This window comes from Vulpes vulpes, chromosome 5 (genome assembly GCF_048418805.1).
Source record: "Vulpes vulpes isolate BD-2025 chromosome 5, VulVul3, whole genome shotgun sequence".
Classification (NCBI taxonomy): domain Eukaryota; kingdom Metazoa; phylum Chordata; class Mammalia; order Carnivora; family Canidae; genus Vulpes; species Vulpes vulpes.
Genome location: NC_132784.1, coordinates 108,659,860 through 108,673,559, shown reverse-complemented (window position 1 = coordinate 108,673,559; position 13,700 = coordinate 108,659,860). Strand labels below are relative to the sequence as shown.

At 47.2% G+C, this 13,700-nt stretch overlaps 1 protein-coding gene across 2 annotated transcripts in view; it reads right to left on the bottom strand.

Moving 5' to 3' along the window:
* Nucleotides 1–2,974: 2,974 nt before the first annotated feature.
* The window catches only part of FAM78B (family with sequence similarity 78 member B), an 88,830-nt gene continuing 78,104 nt past the window's right edge, over nucleotides 2,975–13,700 (bottom strand). For both annotated transcript variants that reach the window (XM_072759570.1, XM_025991279.2), the window contains exon 3: nucleotides 2,975–6,100. The gene's annotated coding sequence lies outside the window, so the exon portion shown is untranslated. The remainder of the gene's footprint in view (nucleotides 6,101–13,700) is intronic.

Genomic DNA, 13,700 nt, shown 5'->3' with positions numbered 1-13,700 from the left:
TAGCTAAGTGGAGTGTTGAGGCAGCCTGCAGAGTTGCCCAAAAGCGTCATTGGTACCATGCCTCCTGATTTATAATGTAATTTCACATCCAGTCACATCTTCTGTTTGCAGGGAACTTTTTGAGGTTTCATACACCTCGTAAGAGGCAATGCTGGGTCTCAGTTTTGGATCTTCTGGCTTCATGTCTTGTGCTCTTTACAAGTGCATCAGGAAAATTATACAATGGAGTCACGAGGGCGTCCTTAGAGTCCTCACCGTGACACTTAGCAGCCATGTGGCTCTTGGGGGTCACTTCACCTTTCTCAGCAGCAGTAAATGAAGGCTTCATGCATTGCTTAAGATAGGAGACAATCAACCTGAGACTGCCTTGGAATGTGTGAAGTGTAGATCTCAAGCCTTCCATGGCCCAGGACGCCTCCTGATGCAGAGGTTAAATGGGAGAGGCCATAATTACTATTGTTATTAGTAAATGCAATCGACAGCTGCTTCTTCATATATGGTCCAGACAGAAAAGCACCTGGAAGCTGATCTTCCTGAACTCTTTCCCCCTCCTGTTGACCCTCTTGCCACATAACATATCATTTCCTTATTCATTATGTCCGTTGTCTATTCTCCCTCCACTACAATGGCAGTTCCAGGAGGGATGGGTGTTTGTGTGGTCCTGAGAAATGCTTGGCATCTAGAATAGTGTCTGGTACATGAAATAATACATCTCCTGCTCTGCAGATCTCTCCAGTGGTCTCCTTACTTATGCACATGGGGGCTTCAGGGAGGGGGCACAGCAGAGGAACCAGGGCCTTTCTGTAAGACAGGGAATGAGAGCAAATTCCTCTCCCCAAGGATGCCTGTGGGGCACTCCGGGGGACCCACACCTGGGCTTAGAGCAGGAAGCATGATAAGGTCACTGACCTGGAGAGGACAGGGTTGTAGGTTGTTAAACTGAGTGTAACATAGAGGTTTAGAAATTTGTTGAAGGTGGTTTCAGCACAACATGGGATGGATTTTAGAAAGGCCTCCAGTCCCAGCACCCTTGGCATCGCTGTTCATTGAGAACAGTGACTGAGCAAAGTATGGTGTCCAAGGCTGTACCAAGGTAACAGCTTGTGTCCTGGGCATCCTGGCAGCAGGGAATTGGCATTCTCTGCAAGAATGGATTAATATGACCCTGTTCTTTCTGTCTGGTGTTTCAGCTCTCTTTGGGATGGGTTCAGGACACAGGGTTCCTGACGAATTGGGGGTGGGTGGGCTGTGGGACCTCAAAAGGGACTATCATACTCTCTGCTAACAGGGACTTCTTAGGAAAGTTCATGTAATTAATTTGAAAAATAAAAGAAATGTGACCATATTTGTACCCATTAGTTGATAAGGCAGGTTGTTCCATTTTTTCATGTAGGTAACAATAAATATGTAGTTTCAATTTGAATATTCTGTATTTGTTCCCCCACATTTCTTCTTTAAGAGTGTGTGTGTGTATATATATATATATATATATATATATATATATATATATATATATTTTAAATCACATACATCATTGTTTCCTTTTCCAAACCATCACAGAGTTTAACATAGAATTTTATGGTTCCTTTTAGTGAGAAAGAAATGCCACTTATTTTCAAGTTTGCTTTAACTGTCACTATGTTCCCAACCCTCATTCATCCACTTGAGCTTTTTACATGTACACACACATGTTCAGCCATCACCAGCACGTTGTTTATTTCTTAAATTAATTAGGAAAAAAGTGACAATTGCCACAAAGGTGTGTGACTCAGATGATGCTTTTTAATGGATAAGCTAGAGGAATCCCTTTTCTGAAATGTGCCTGTAAGGCTGCTGTCCATAGAATTACGAATGTGCTGTTTAGCTCACTTGGTAAGGGGGGGGTGTCCTTGTTATAAATCCGTCTGTTGACAAATGAACCCCCCTTGCCCCATGAGTTGCATGATAGACAAATATTTTTTTTTCCAGTAGTGGAAACCACTCTAAGTATCTGAGTCTCCTTGATTTTCCTCTTTTGAACGGTCTGTGTGTGTGTGTGTGTGTGTGTCCGTGTCCGAGAAAGAAAGAGAGAATGAGTATGCATTTTTAACTCCAGCCTTCTTAAAACTGCTGACCTCTCAGAAGAGTGGCAGGAGAGCTTGTGGCAAATAGCCGTGATGGCTCTGAATAAAAGGTCCAGGAGAGAGAACAGCTGTGGCCGGCTGACACCCTGCGCTTGCCAGCCAGGTGCTCCTTCAGGCTGGAAAGCGGGGCAAGGAGGAGGCAGGAGAGGCAGAGGGGCTGGGGGCGGGGCAGGGCTGGACAGCTGTGTCCCTCACTTCCCACCCGCAGAGTGTTCAGAATCCACGTGCACATCAAGATCTCCATCCCAACTATGCTGCCCACCATTGCTAAGAACTGACCATTAAAATATGTGGGACGCCTGGGTGGCTCAGTGGTTGAACATCTGCCTTCTGCCCAGGGCATGATCCTCGCAGGGAGCCTGCTTCTCCCTCTGCCTGTGTGTCTGCCCCTCTCTCTGTGTCTGTCATGAATGAATGGATAAAACCTTAAAAAAGAAAATCCTTTTTGAAAAAAAAAATGCACCTTGAAGGAGAGCAGGCAATACCCCAGAAGCCTTAACTACCTTCGAGTATGCAGACTCTTCACATGATCTTGTTTTAGTAGAATCCTAAGTGGCAAGTGTTGAGCTACAGGGATATCATTTAGCGGAAGCAAAGCAGAAACTGGCCAAAGGGTGCTCTGGAGAGGAGGAGTGATGGGGAGTGGGTGAAGGGTAAGGTTTGCCCTCTGTGTTTCTAGAATGTTCTCCTTTCCCCAGTTTTGCAGCGCTAAGTTGGCCTTGTCCTTAGTGGGCAGGATCCTTGCATGTGCCCTCCGTACGTCCCCGAGATGCTTGCTCTGGAGCCTCCCCCAGGCTTTTTAGGAAACCAGCCACTGCATCTTTAATGACGGAATTAAAGAGAAAAGATACTTTGTTGTTGTTGAATACATACTGTATTTAACTTTTTTTAATCCCAGAGAAGTGAAATGCAACATCTGTTTGAGTTTATGTAACATCCAAAGACTGACGACTCAGAATTTCCTAATTAAAGTCATTTTTAAGGCACTCTGCAGAGCCAGCTTTCGTCTCTTCCTCCAGTGGCTTTTTTTTTTTTTCCAAACTGCAGCAGAATACCTGGTTTCTCTTTCTTCCAAGCGATACACACATGCTCATGCTTTTAACCTGCTCTTTGTCCAGACAACACCGAAAAACAGCACAATTCCAAATGGGAAACAGTGAAGGAAGGAAATACATTTGTCAGAGGTGGGGGTGGGTACAGAGAGGATGCTTTTGAGTAAATTAACTGATGGGGTGGTAGCAGAAAAGAGAAGGAGCAGAAGGTAAATGGACCAGGGTGGGGTGGGCCAGATGGCTGGCGGCCAGTGAAAAATAGGCTACATTTCCCAGTGAGGTTTAAATTAATTTAGCTGTTCCTTCTTTTTCTTTTTCATCTTCTTCTCTCTCTCTCTTTTTTTTTTCATTTGTAAAGTTTGGGCCAATATAAGGGAGGTGTCTCAAAATCCTGGAAAGCATATGTAGGTAAGTGTGCTTGCTTGTGCTCATGTACTTAGGAAGGCTTGATCTTAGAGATAGGTATGGTTTGGGGAGGCCCTAAGAAGCTCCCCTGATAAAAAATAATCTCCCTTACTGGCCCAAGGCTGTGCCTGAGATACCCACCATTAGAGCCACTCCTTCAGATTAAGGCATTATCTGTAGCCCCAATTAAAACATAAATGTCACCTGGGAGGGGTAACACTCAACTCTTTAGCACCCACTGACTGAACCGTCTGTCACCTATCAGAGAGTAGGACCCTGAGAGATGGGACATGGGGCAGAGACATTCTAACTAATGGGGAAAGAAGGCTTGGTGGCATGGGATGTGGGAGGGGACAGGCTGGCAGCAGAGGGTGTGTGTGAACTAGTACTTGCCCCAGGAAATTACTCAGATGAGGGAAGTCAAATACTAAAAAAACCTCTTGTGTGTTTGACAGTTTGTGTATATTATAACCTTCTTGTGTGTATATCTAATATGGAATTCACCGGGCCCCATTATAAACATGGTACATCTCTACGGATCTCGGTGGTTTGTATGCAGCATATGGACACCACACACATACACACATTCACACACGTGTTTGCTCACACTCAGCCCTGGAGGTCTCGTAAGTGTAAAGGGGGAGATGTCTCTTCTCAGCCATTTGGGATTTGGATGCTGTGCAATTGTTGGGAAAAGAACTGGCTTGGGGCAATGAGACTCCTTCTGTTCCCAGTCGACCCCCATTCAATTCAGGTGGCTCTGCAGAAATAGCCAAGGCTTGGGTTATCAAGACTCAGCCTGGGCCTTCCCATCAGGATTGGGATTTGGAGACATAAATGTCACCAAGTGCCCTTTAAACCTTTGGAGTTGGGGAGTCTAGGGCAGGTGCAGAGAGCATCTGGCAGGGAGTAGGTTTCTGTTCCTAGAAAAGCTGGACACCATTTGAGAGCCTCTGGGCGGGGTGCAGACATCAGCCTCAGGGTGCAAATGGTGGGACCTGCCAACTCTCCAGGGATCTGCTCAGGTTGGTTGACCTGATGGGTAAGGTTCAGTGAGGAGGAGGAGCTGGAGAAATGGAAGAGAGTTCTCATTCCCCAGTGGCTTCTCCCATTCTTGCAGAAAGCTCAGGAAGTAGAGAGGATAAAGGATGTGGGTGGGTGGATGGGTGGGCAGGACGAAGGGAAAAACCACTAGAAGTGCTTCTCAACCCTAGTCTCACATTAGGATCATCCAGGGTACTTTTCAAAACACCAGTGCCCAGGTTCTATCCCCAGATTCTGCTGTAATGAGCTAAGGGGGACAGGTACTGGGTCTGGATGGTTTTTAAGCTCCTCGGGTGTCTAATGTGCATGTAGCCTTCAGAAGGCGGCACCAGAGCAGAAGGAGAAGTCTGGTTCTGCGGTGGCCAGGCTATAGCTGACTGCCCCCCCGCGCCCCCCTCCCTGCCCCTGCCCCACGAGCACATGGAGCAGGAGGGGAGGTGGAGGGGGTGCTGCTGGGAGGGGGAAGGGAGGGCCGGATGCTGGAAGCTTCCATTTGGACAGTTGAACCTCTGCTGATTTGTGTGGCTTTATCCCCTCACTGTAGCTGGTGGTTTCTAACCCCATTTCTGGCTGAAAATCTGGTTGGGGTGGAAGTATTTGGGCACAGAGAGAATTTCCACCCTCTATTTTCTGTGGCTTCAGAGAGGAGTAACTCACTGTGCTCTTTGGGGCCAAGAAGACAAATTCTGGGGCTGGGTGCCTCAAAGGTGGGAGTGGGTTTTCTGCTGTATAATAAATACATGTTTCATAAATGAATCAACTGGTGAGCAAGCCAATCAATAAACCAAAATAAAACATTACACACCATTTTTGCCCTCTTAGGGTGGCTTTCCCCTCACCCCACTGATCCTGCTGACATACACTTTGCCTTTGGTCACCTGAAGACACCTAGTGTGGTCATGCTGGAGAAGGGGGACTGCTTTGGCCCTGGCTCCAAGGATCAGAGAAATCGCGAGAAAGTATCAACACTGGCCACCCACGTGGAGAAAGGAGGTAAAGGGGAGATACGCATTCCCTCTGTTTCCCACCCAGAAGTGTAGGGAAGGGAAGGCAGAGTTTGGGAACCAAGGCTGGTCAATTTTAGGTGTCTCAAGTCCAGGCTGACCAGCTCCTTCTCCCTGGGCGGCTTCACTTAGAGGGTTGGGGATGGACTTGAGATCTGGATGGATGGGCCCAATCTTTCCACACAAAAAGCTACAGCAGGCATAGCTCCCACTTCAGCGCAGCCCACCGAGAGCCAAACAGCCAGCCCAGCCAGTCCATGGGGGGTGCTGCGTGACACATGGTGGGGCAGGAGGGGATGCACATCACAGGATGGGAGGATGTAAGGAGACAGGTATAATGGCACTCGTTTTAATGGGAAATCAGCTGTCCAGGTCTTCAGCTTCTAGAGCCACCAGCCATGGCTCGTTTCCTCCTCTTTAGTCTCTGCCATGTGGTTCTGCTTGCTGGACGTGCCTTGTCCTACTAGGTGACCTGTATGTGGACATGGAAACATGTAAACAAAATGGGCGTTAAGACAGTGGCCAACACATGTCATTCCTTAGAAGCAGATGTTTATAATCTGGGCTTCATAAATAGGCTTCAAGGGGACAACGACCCTGACATTTTATGCAGAGTTACTGGGACTTGTTTACAAATGCATTTCTCTGCAATGATGGTCTATAGCATGTATGCAGGTCTTTAAAAAAACTTATCAAAAACTAACAATATTAAGGGATCCCCGATCATCAATAGGTGTAACCCACCAGCAAGGCTTAAAGGGATCTTAAGAAACAGGTGGGAATTCCAGATGCCCACTCCCCACCCCACGGCCTTGTGTCTCAGCAGCTGAAGACACAAGATGTGCAACAGTCGCTGATTGATCAGAACCCTGTGGCTTACCCCACTTTCCTGTGCAAGGGCGCACACTCCAACTGCACTAGGATTCCTTGAGTGTGGGTCTATACTACTCAACGGGAAGTTGTCAGTCAGTTTTTCTTTTTAAAAACTTGCTGCCACTATTTCATTGTGGGGGTGCTGGGGATAGATATCTGTATATATGGCTTTATGTAATAGTTATGGTCCTAAAGAAGAGGGCAAACTGAATCTTTCAAATGAAAAGAATATTTTTGAATGCATGGAAGGACGGAAGGAGTGCTCCGAGGTAAAGCCCAAGCACCAGGCATCCTCCTCCTTCTTCCCTGATCATTTTTTTTTTCATTTTGTGCCTTTGGGTTTTCAAGATACTGGCTTTGCTCATGGGAGTGCACTGCCATAATGGCAGAACAAGTTTCTATGCTAACAAACGAACACCGTTGCATTTTCAGATTTTTATGCGTGGTTTCAATTTCAGGAAGAAAACAAATCTCAAATTCTTACATAGATTGTCAAATAAGCTTGTTCCAGTTGTTTGCAGTGTGCAAACAACCTCATTATACATACAAATGGGGACTTAATAGCCTAAAAGCCATTCCAGAAACGGTTCCTCCATCCACCCTATACTCTGGATTAGCTGCCATGCTCCAGGGTCAACGAATGTCTGTTCCCTGTCATGCAGTGAGTCGTCAGAGGCACTGAAGATGCCAGGCTCTGGGAGCCCTTGTTACCTTGCATGGCACAGAATGACAGACAAGGTGGTTGATGGGGGGAGGATGGGGCACGGTGTGGGCACATGTCTGCAGAAGCCTTGGGACAAGCCCAGATCTGTCTGTTGCTCATGGACCATACTGGAGAGAAGCCTGTGTGCAAAAGTCACATCATCATGACGATTGCTTTATAGGACCATTATATTCATTATTATAATAATCACATTCTGTTAATGGTATTAAACTTACTATACAGTTAGGGGTGCCTTTGGGTTAGCATAATTTTTGCACAGGAAATCTTTGAACTGCGTGCTTGAGTTCTGTCTCTCTGTTTCCCCAAGGCAGCTCTGTCGGTGCGTTGTCACAAGCTTAGAAACGTTGAGGGGGTGATTATGGCACTGAGAACAGGCCTGCCTCCCATTTCACAGATGGAGAAGTGAAGAGACCTCTTGCACAAGAGACCTGCATAATAATGCCAATTCTAAAGCAGGCTGGGGGTGGGGGGGCTCCCGTCTCCTGATCCCTGCCACCACCCTGAGCATTTGAAAGAGGGAGCTGGCTTGGGACGTGCCTACTGCTTTCCTGAAGAGGAAAAGACAAGATCTGTCCTGCAAAAAGTCTGGAATCCAGCTGAGTTTAGAGCTGCTTATTCTCTAGCAACAAAGGCCCTACTTCCTTTCTGATGAATGTGCCCAGAGAAGGCATTTCCCTTTGTTTGATTTTGTGAGTGACTCTGAGGAGCAGGTGTGTTTTTTTTGCTGTTTTCAGAAGACCCATGAAATTCTTCAGGTGAGACAGCAGATGAACCTCAGTCCCTGAGGCGTGTGTGTGTGTGTGTGTGTGTGTGTGTGCGTGTGTGCACTGCCCACGAACAACTAGGTGGTGTAGCTCCTCAGTCCCTGTTCATCTGATATGCATATGCAGGGCCCTTCTTTCTTTCCTAATTAATTAGAAGTAATAGCTTTCTATAGTTTCTGGTACGTGAGGGAGTGAAGTGGGAAATAATTTAATTGGCTGTCTTGCTTTCAAAGCCCAGTTTAATGAAATAGTTCTCAGCCTGAAGTGCATGTATTATCTTTCCTGTTATTTTTCCAATTAACATTTCATTGGATCATGTCTGTGTGGAATATTCTAATTGGCTTGAAGGGTGGGGGTGACGGGACAAGAGCAGATGGAGAGATAAGCAGCTGTTTCTCCAGTCTCCAGTGCCCGCGTCTGTACGGATGAGGCTGTGGGTCCTCCCAAGTGCCTTTGCTTGGAAGAGATCAAACAACATGACACAATGTTGCCTGTCACCTCACCCGTCCTCACCGAGTCCTCGGGCCAGAAAGGCAACTTCCCTTCACAGGCCGACTGAGGGAACGCTTGCTAAACTGGGGCTCCTTGTGATGTGTGGCACTGAAGGGGAACAGGGGAACACGGAGTGGTGCCCAGAGCTTCCTGTGAGCCTCGTCTCCCTCTGGGCAGGGCCTCCGTTTAGTCCGGCTCACAGGAGATGCTGGAAGAATGGGCGTCCCAAGGGACCTTCTGGGACCCACCTCCACCCACCCTTGCTGTGAAGAAAGCAGCGCTGCGTAGACAGTGGCGCAGAGCAGGGCTGGGAGCAGGGTGAGGGAAGCAGGTGTCCCGGGCAGACACCGCAGGGCGTTCGCTCTCAGCAGGTATGGAGTCAGCCTTTGTACAAACCCGCATCAAGGGCCTTCTGAGATTCGGTACCCTGGGCACCTTGGCTGGTTCACCCTCACCCCGGCCCTGGCCTGAGGCAAAGTAGTCCAGCCTCCTGCCTGTAATGCTAATGTCTATTCTCCATTCTCCTGGACACTTCTGACGCAGCACTCTGCGGCTGTAAGGGTTGAGCCACATTTTCTGGGTAGCTAAGGACTCCTGGGAGCCTGGCTGCCAGGACAGGCTCCTGTGTGTGGTCATGTGACCTGCTGCCCAGAGGCCTGGCTTCATTTTTATCCTGGTGAGAAGAGTGGGTGGCTTCTCTTCTGGACCACTCCCCGGGGCGGCGGGGGATGGTGGTGCAAGATGACCTCTCTCTTCAGGGGGCCTGTGCTGCTGGGCCCAGCTGGGAGAGAGGCGCAGTGGCATGTGGGGCCAGGGGCCTTGGGAAGCAGACCTGAGGCAAGCTGTGTGGCTGGTCCACGTGCGGCCACAGCGGGCAGGGTGGGCAGAGAGAGAAGGGCCATTACAAACATGCCTGCCATGTGGTGGGACAGCCCGGGGGGGTGGAACATTTGGAGAACTATAACCTTTTTTTATGTGTACCGTCAGGGCCAAATCTGTAATGCGACCTCCAAACTGTGGAGTCCTAGCCAAGATCTGGGGCATTGGAGACCGTGTAGACAGGCCAGTGGCCAGTGTGTGTTGATTCCCCCCAGCTCCAACACACACACTATATACATAATTACTTTCTGCCTCTGAATCAGTGTAACCCACAAAAGAGGTGTGTGTGTGTGTGTGCGTGTAAAATTATTATTCTCATTTTCTGCCTTTGTCTCTTGCCTGAGCTCACAACAGGAAAAATGCCACTGCCCCTGGCTGGCTTCTCCAGGCGACTTAAACCAGGCAAAGTGTGCTGGGATTTCAAGTCTGGCCCAGATCTGATGTTCAGCATCCTTTCCTTGCCAAAAGGCTTCTTGGAGTTGTAGCTACAAATCCTGCCCGGAGCTCTCTTTTGGGCTTCCCAGTAGATGAAACTTGAGATCGTGCAGCTAGCTCTGGGCCGTGTGATTCTGCTGATGTGACAATACCTTACAACAGGCAGCAGGTTAGAAATTTTGGGAGTGTTTCCAGATGTCATCCTACTATGTCTTCCTGACTGTGATGTTGACTGGGTATTAGTGGCTCAGTTAATGGAAAAGGCAACAGAAGCCCAGGTGAATTAAATGATTTGCTTAAGGTCTAGTTCAGCAGCTGGATCGCAAGTCACGCTGAGGTCCTGGGCTCTGACCTCCAACATCAGAGCGCCCAAATGGGCCTCCCTTCCGATGAGGAATAGGAGGGAAATCCCCTGAAGCCATAGAGCCTGCAATAGTTGAACCCAGACCCTTCAGGTGAGCTGATTCCATCTTGTCAAACTGAGTTCAGAGATCAATCAAAAAGGATCAATCTTTGCACCCCTGCAAAGACTCCATCTCCTAGTTAGTCAACCCTGCCCAAGGAACGGCAGTAACTAGACAAACAGAAAAATGCTTGCATTTAACAAGGGAAAGAATATTCCATGAGAATGGAGTAAATATATGCAGCCAGAAGACTGAAGCTCAAGTCTTCCACGCACTACTAACATCAAGGTGACCTTGGACAGGTCACTTGACCTTTCTCCTCAAATCCCTCATCTGTAAAATGGGGACATAAGGCAGCTCTTACAGGGTAGTTGAGAACAAACTGACAGAATGTTTGTGTTGGTGCTGTGCAAAGTGAAGCATGGGAGTCAATCAAATCAAATGGGAGTGAGTGTTGTTAATAAGGATAAAAAGATAACGCTAAAACTAAGATTTCCTGTCTTCAACAGAGCTGTTTTTTTTTTTACTTTGTGTAAAGGACAGTAAAAACCCTTTGTAAGCTGTTAAGCATGGTGCACCTGGAAGGGATTGTTAGCAGGACTGAAGTAAGGGTTGGATCCACCGTGGGAGGGAGCAGGGCTGCTCACCAAGGGCAATGGCACTCATCGCCCCAGACGCATTCCCATAAAAGTGTTTGAGGATGGCCAAACAACCTTGGCTGTCCTCCGGCCACTGAGCTGGCAATGCTCCTGCAGGCCCTCCATAGGCAGATGTCCTACCAGGGAAACTGGAACCAGATGTACTCCAGATCTCAAAAGAAATTAATGGCAGTAAGACTCTGGGGTAAAAATATCTGTGTGCACTGAGCTTGCTCACTCAGCTCCCTTTCTATCTGAGGATCATTTAGGCTTAATTATAGAGTTCAGGCGTTCATTGGGTTTTTTGATTAATTTTCTTTTCAGCTTGAGGAGTGTGTGAGTGTAGTGGGTCCTTGCGAGTGTGTGTGTTTACATCTTTCTTTGCAACTCAGTTGGGAGCTGGCTCTGGTAATGTTTAATTGTGCCCTCAGTTCTAACAAGAATGGCTCAATGTGCCAACCAGAGCTCAGAAACCATTGTTTGCACTGCTTCCGCCCCACGGGCTGCTCCTGCTGCGTTGAGGGGTGGCGGGTGGCTGGGCCTTGCTCAGCTGGGACCCTTAGCTGCGGGATGCACAGTTTCCTCCTCCTTTTGTGCTTACGGGGTGTTTAAGGGGTTCTGAGACCAGGAGAGCACATTTCCTACTCTACTAATTACCATGCTGTGCTAGAATCGACCAAGTGACAGCAGTGCCCCCACACTGCAGCCCCTAACAGGCATTTTTTGGGAGGCCAGTCTCCCTGGGGATTACCAAGTTCTCTGCATAAGAAAACAGTGTTCATCCTCTTATTTTTAATATATCCACTTAATAGTTGGTAGGGACAACAGGACCGTGTAGGTGCAAGTGACTTGCTTTCTCCCTTGCTTCGTTCTCTTTTGTGTCCTCCAGGCAGGGAACACCCAGGGAGGCTGAGCAGTACGGTGTCCTCGCGTGGGATCTGGAGCCAAATATCCCAGTTTGAATCCTAGTTCCTAACTTCTCCTATTTGTGTACCCATGGATAAGTCACTTAACCCTTCTGGATCTCAGTTCATTGTCTATAAAATGGAGATAGTAATGTCAACAACAATGTTACACTCGCCACAAGACTGGGGATGAGAAGATGCAAGTGGAAGGCTTTCGTAAAATACTCTATAAATCACAGTTCCTTTATTTTACTGCTCAGAATTGCTGCTTAGAACATGATTTTGACCTATGAGATATTATTCTTAGCACCAGGAGATAAGGGGTTGTAAAAAGGCCCACGGGATGGAGAGAGGACTAGCCTCCAGCCTTCCAATGGGCTGTGGACCAAGGCACTGACCTGGGAATATAAAACCCATGCTGCAAAGGGCCTGGATTAAGAGTTCAATCTCAAAGCAGCTGTCATGGAAAAAAGGGAGTCTGGAATATTCATTTGTTGACATAATGGTAACAAAGATCTTACCCTATTTTTTAAAGGATGAATTCAATCGTCTCTAGTGCTGGGAGGGTAAACGGTTCAGGGATGGAGACAGGAGAGGACCGTGGGTCTCCGGTAAGTGTGCCCAGGCTGTGCTAGGAGATTTGGGAGACCCAGGTTCTTCTCTTGGCTCTGTTGCTAATTAGGTCTGTGACCCTGAATAGATGAGCTAATTTAAGTGGACCTCAATTTCCTTGAGATTGCAGAAGAAAAGATCTCAAAGGTGACGCCATTTAAGATTTATTACCTGACAAAATGCTCTTTTCCACAGGGAATTAAAAGCTCTTGTGCCACCAGAGACCATTTCATATGTGTGTGTTCAGAATTCAAGTACAGACCTAAGACCACCAACTAAAACCTGATCAAGGCACCGAATGAACCTCTCTAAACTGATGGCATCTGGCATCAGACCCAGGGACTCTCAGGGGAAGAAAAGCCTGTTGGGAGGGTGGGGTGACCCCAACAGAGATTTCAAGGTGAATTCATTCATTCAGCCTTTCATTTGGCAATATCCTGACGAAGCTGAAAGGTAACGATCTAAGGATCACAGAAATAAAAGGGATTGTTTCATTGTAAAACCACTTTAACTTTAAAATAATCAGCTGCGGGGCAATGGAGCATTCTTCCAGGATCATTCCAGAACCAAGAGACCCAACTGCACAGCTCTCAACAGTATCACCGACAATAATCATAATGTACATTTGCCCAAGGGCTGTTAACTTTTAAAAGCACTTTCCTCGCTATTTTTCTCATTTTGTTATTACATAATTTTCCAGAAAACTGGCCAGGTCATTTCTTTTCAGCAGGGACAAGTCTAGCTGTGTATGCTATCCCTTGCTTTCTACAGATACGCCCTTGAAAAAGTTATGCTATATATAAATGTGATTGTGGAAGTCATATCTTGTTTTAATGGATGGGCAAGGGGAATTTAAAAGCAGAAATCTTGTGTCGGATTATGTAATTACAATGATCATTTCTCATTAATCAGTTGTTTGTTACAATTTTGGATTTTTAAATATCAGGTTTTCTCAGGATAGGGCCCCATGGGTGAGATTCCAGGATCGGTGTCCCAGCATCCCATAAGGGTGGCATCTAAATCAATCCGAGGGAGGGTTTGTTGTTTTGGACATCAGAGTGGAAAATAGGCACCTTTATTTCAGCAATGGAGCTCTTTGGAGCTCCCATAAAAAATGAGGAAGCATGGGAAGGACAGTGGAATCCAAATGTAACAGCTGAATTATTTTAAAATGGAATGTCTCCAGGTCTTCTGTGAGTCACTGATGTGTCATTAATGTGCTGCTATAAATAGCTCAGCTTGCCATCAATAACTAATCTATAAGAGAGGAGTTGGTGGTTGGGGTGTGAGGTTAACACTACATGATTTCAAGTGGATCTGTGAACCCTCTCTTGCAAATAAGCACC